The sequence below is a fragment of the Rutidosis leptorrhynchoides genome, chromosome 1, assembly GCF_046630445.1.
Source record: "Rutidosis leptorrhynchoides isolate AG116_Rl617_1_P2 chromosome 1, CSIRO_AGI_Rlap_v1, whole genome shotgun sequence".
In the NCBI taxonomy this organism is placed as follows: domain Eukaryota; kingdom Viridiplantae; phylum Streptophyta; class Magnoliopsida; order Asterales; family Asteraceae; genus Rutidosis; species Rutidosis leptorrhynchoides.
Window position 1 is genome coordinate 331,437,484 of NC_092333.1, and position 6,000 is coordinate 331,443,483.

The window sequence follows — 6,000 nt, forward strand, 5'->3', positions numbered from 1 at the left end:
AATGAAACTCACCTAATGTATTTTGTAGTAAAAATACATATGACTATATTGAATAATGCAGGGTTGGCCTCGGATTCACGAACCTATATCATTTATATATATTAACACACATAATAATATTTAAACAAGTTTATATGTTAATATTTATTAATATGTAACTTAATTATATCAATTTATGTATTTTAAATAATTACTTATTATTTATATATTAGATTCATGTTAAAGTGTTTTAATTAAAATATACATAAGGTATTAAAATTTATATATATGTGATTATATTAAAATATATTTATATAGTATATGTAACTTAAATAATAATAACATTTTAGTTTTATAAATAATAGTATGTAATATGATGTATATAATAAGTATATATTTTTTTTAAAATATCATTTGTTTAATAATTATAATAATACTAACTTTAAAAATAATTGATAATTTTAATAATAATGTTACTTTTAAGAAAAACGATAACTTTTTAATAATGATGATGATAATAATAATAATAATAATAATAATAATAATAATAATAATAATAATAATAATAATAATAATAATAACAATAAGAGTAATAATTTAGATTACAACCTTTGAAGAAAAGAAGTTCCAAAAAATAAAATACACCACTGCCCGGGCTTGAACCCGCAACCTCTCGCTAACCCGCTAACACTCCAAACTAATGCTCCATTTGTTACTTTCTTAATTTAATATCCAAACTAAATGTTTTAACCCGTTTTCTGTTTCAAGCCCAAACATTCCAACCACACTTGGCCCAACAGCCCAATCACAGTCAGCCCAACCTATGCAGCTATTTATTGATAAAAAAAAATGTAAACTGCAGCTGCCTAGGTTCGAACCCACGACCTCTTGTTTAGCAAACACCCTCCAGACCACTGCTCCGTTTGTTATTTCTTGTAATACTTCGCAGGTTTAAATGTTTAACCTATACCATACAGTTTATCATTTTCCTAGTATCATCTTCATCATATATCATCAATCTTATGATCTATATTCATAGTCATCATCTTTATTTTATCTAACATCATCATTATTTTTCTCTAACATCATCATCATGTTTCATTTATCTCAAATCATCATTTAACACCAAGATCACTAACAAAATTTCATTACTTATCATCTACTTCTCATCATTAACATCATTTACGGTTATTATTATAAATCATCATAATTATCTTCCATAATCATCTTATTATCATCTTACTAATTAAATGACAATATGTTATGCATTAAGATAAAGGGAGAACATGTATGACCCACTAACCCACAATCCACTTCAAAATGCTTCCACTACCTAAACTTGCTGATAATTGTTGTATGCAATAGTAGTATGCAACGAAAAAAAAAATTAAATGAATAATTTGAGGCTAGCAGCGTATTGGTCAGTATCTGTAGTAGAAGCACTTCGAGCAGCTTGAAAGGGAAGAAAGGATTTCAGCAAACGTCGGTTCTATTCACTTCGACCCAAAAGGATATTTTTTTTTCTTTTTTAGTTTTGTATTTGTTCAAACAGAAGGAAATAAGGACGTGCAGTAGCACAATAGTGCAGTGTTTAAACCGAAAAATGTAGCGGCAGAAGAGCAATCGCAGTTGGTGATTTTCGAACAATATAAGTGGGTTTTAGGTTGTTTTGGTGATAGTGATCAAAAATAACAAGTAAATAAAGTTGTAGTTGTTATGAATCAAGGAGATAAACAGCACACATAACACGTAGGCATTCGGGTGGGGTTGGAACCGTAAACAAAGATGGGCTGCAGCAGTGGTTTCGAATGGTAGTTTTTGAATAAGTAGTAGGGGAATAAGGAGGTTGTTTGTGGGTTTATATTGAGCTTTTTAGTAGAAGACGACAATTGATATTAACACATAACAGGTAAGTAGTATATAATCAATATCACAAATAACTTGTTTAATTTAAATTAATATCGCATGGTTACCAGCTGGAATGTGATGTAACTACAATATTATTTTGATTAAAAAAATAAAGTGGTAGATATATAATGCCTATTTATAAGTGTCGATATGCATATATGAAACAAGAATAGTAATATTCTAGTGTATCAAGTTGTTGGCAAAGAAAGAATATAATATTTCAAAACAAGAATAAAGTAATTAATTATAGCCATAAATAAAAACGTGTGATCTCCATTGGATAATATATGTCGACAATTATTTAAGGGCATTGTTTCGTGCTCCGTTGTTAATTAGTGGTGCATAAAAAAGTCTTCAGAAAAATTCCATATTTTTAAATTAACTATAATTATTTATTTTGGTCATTATGGTATAAAATTTGGTCGTTAACAATTAAATAAAAATTACATTAATTATTCACTCTCAACCCCAAGTAAAATATAAAAATTTTAAAATTCAACAATTAGTTCCTAAATACATTTTTAATAAGCCTATAATTTATAAAACTCATTTTCGAATCACCGTTTATTTTTAAATCACATAAGTTCGAATTTAACTTGCTTAATATCGATCGAATGACAATTGAGTATTATTGTCGTTTTACTAAATTGGTTTGAAATCACAAAATATATATTTAACATACTTTATTTATATAGATGTGTTTTAAATATTAAATATCATAATATCATATTTTATTTTTATTTTACCTAGTTAATTAAAGCATACAATATTTTAAATTATAATTCAAATACATACAATCTATATATATATATATATATATATATATATATATATATATATATATATATATATGTATCTATTACAAATAGTTGTTCGTGAATCGTCGTAAATGGTCGAAGGTCAAATGAACACATGAATATAGTTCAAAGGTTTTGAGACTTTAACATTACACACTTCGCTTATTATGTCGAACTTATATAAAGATTAATTTTAAATTTGGTCAGAAATTTTCGGGTCATCACAGTACCTACCCGTTAAAGAAATTTCGTCCCGAAATTTGAGTGAGGGGGTCATTTCTAACAATAAAAATGTTTTCATTACGAATATGAGTTGATAAATAGAGTTTTATTACCATTGAGTAATATAAATAAGACAATTTAATTACCCGAAGAGTACGAGTGAAGTTATCACTAAATAGTGAAATGAGAAAGACATGTTTTATCATAAATTTTTGACTAGTCATGGTTGAATTTAGAAAATAAGGTGCATCTTAACTGTTGACGTTGTCTTGGTTGAATTCAGGAATTCAAGGGATTAAAAGGAAATCTTCGAAATCTAAAAGATTTGATTTTTCGGCGAGTAAGGACATTAAGATCTCTATAATTAAATACGGTGATCTGCCTCGATTACTGTGTCTGATATTTCGTTATAAATTCATCTCTTTCGTTCCATTATCTTCACAACTCCTTTCTTCTCTTTTTCGATATTTTTTTTTAATTTCTAAGATAATGAAAATGCTTAATCCAGTTCTGATCCTTGACCTCATTCTGACTATTGCAACAATCATCCTTCTATTCCAACTCCTACCGGAGGAATCTGTTTACTTTTACTTCGTTCTTGGGGTGGTGGTTTTCATAACCCTTCCTTCCATCTGTCTTTCCATATTTATTGACATTCACGGTGAATGATCTCTCTATTTACTGTAATTTCTACTCCTATTTATACTTTAAGCTCTATGTTTTTGTTTTCTCTTCCCGACCTTAAGTAAAGCGATCAAGACATCTCGGTTTGTAGGTATGAAGTTCGAAAGAACATAAATAAGATTATATGCAGAAAGTAAAGGTAATAGCACTAATTGATTTGTCAAATTACCAGAATCACTGAGAATAGAACTATCAAGAATATATCTTCTTGATATGTTCAGAAGTTAATTAGAATGAAAGAGTTATGTAACATGACACATGATGACGTTATAATCTGTGAATCATCATGTTCCTTTTAGAAACTCAGCATGACTTACTGTAATATAATCACGTTGATCAAGTGTCATTATATTATACTAACTCATGCTTCAGTATCCAACACTACTTCAAAATCATTCATATTTTAAACTCGAAGGTTTTAGAATTTAGAAACTAAAATAGTTTCTTTTACAATGTAACACATATAGCACGAAGAGATAACTAATTTCGGATAAGAAGAGTTATGAAAATATCCTCAGAAATATCGAAGATATTTATGATGATATTTTCAGAATTTCTAAGAACGAAGGTTGATGAAGAAAGATTTTCCACAAGATTTAATATGAGTATAGAGCAAGGTTTTTTCTAAAGATTTCATTGGATACAGAATTATCTGGATTCTTTGAATATAGGATTTGGTCCTTGTATTTGTCCTTGGCCTCCTTCGTGGTTAGCTCAATCCGTTTTTCAGTTCCAACTTTTCTGAGCTTTTCCAACATACTATTCTTTATTATCAAACTTTTGGCCATTGAGGTCATTTACAGTTTTTGTTGCTTCATTCAACCTTTCAAAATTCATAGCATTAATTCGCAGACTGGGTGCTTTTCAGAAGTTCAGAATGAAAGATCATAGTTCTAAGAGATAAATGTTATATGGATACATATAACTGTTGATGTGGAAACGTTGCGAGACTCACAATACAGATTTGCTGATTCCCGGTAATTGATATGGCAATTCTTGCTACAAGATGCGGATGAGTACATGATGAGATTTCAATAGATAAATATAGTGATTTGTCGGAGAGATTTAAGCCAAGGAGCAATGAGGTTGCTGGTACGTCTGCTGGTAATATGATGAAATATAAAAGGTTCCCCGGTAACAATAAAAGAGCACGCATATATATATATATATCAAAGTTATAATAAGGTGGTTTCGAACGAAAAGTCGAAGTTGATTTGTTGGAGCTGTGACAAAATTTGCTATTTTGGAAGGGATTGCAAAGTTATTTTGGGGTAATAATAACACTAAAGGAATTAACACAGTTATGTGTTAAATGTTTACTCATGTTCTGAGAGTTTTTCAGATGCATAACTATATGCAGAAATCTTTCCTTTCGTAGATGAAGTGCGGTTGGTTCATCCTCTTGATTGAGGTGCTTTCAAGAATCATGAAAGGTTTGAACGTGGATTGTAATTGTCAAGATACAAATGAGGTTTAAGATGAAATCAAGTGGCAAACTTGAAGAAATGTTTAGTTTCATATGTTATAATCAATATTTTAATTTATTTTAATTGTCCAATGTTATTAGTCCACAGTCGATAGTCCACAGTTGACAGTCCAATAATTCATATATAATTTAATATATAATATTCGAATTAATTAATACATATCGTGACCCGTGTACGTGTCTCAGACTCGATCACAACTTAAACTATATATATTATTGTAGAATCAACCTCAACCCTGTATAGAGAACTCGATCATTACTGCATATAAAGTGTCTATGGTTATTCCAAATAATATATATAAATGCGTCGATATGATATGTCAAAACCTTGTATACGTGTCCCGATAATTAAAGTGCGTAACATAAATAACAGAAATTAAATGACGATAAATAAAATGTGTAAAGTAAATAACAGAATTTAAATGACGATAAATAAAATTGCGAGAATTAAAATTGCGATAATTAAATTGCAATAATTAAAATGTAATACGGAATTAACAGTTAGCTAGGAACAGTTAGCTAGGATTTTGTTAGCGTGGATTCTTAATAGAATTTCTCATAGTTAATTCGTTTGTTTCTAACAAATTTTATTTTTTTGTCCAATGTTTTCTTCATTATGCCACTTGTTGGATTCTGATAGATCAAAATCCAAATATGAAATTGAATGAAAATGGTTATTCTGCAGTGAACGGATACGTATATCGGTGGTTGTAAGTAGGATAGTAAATGACTGTTGAATCAGATTCGAAGAATGTACAATGTAACTTATTAATGTGAAATTTAAATATTCCTCGGGTATTACCTACTCGTTAAAATATTTTCACCATTAACATTTTTACAAAAGAATTTTTAATTACAATCTTTATGAAAACATATATACATATATATTTTCTTCAGATGTAATCATGGATTTAATGAGTCAAT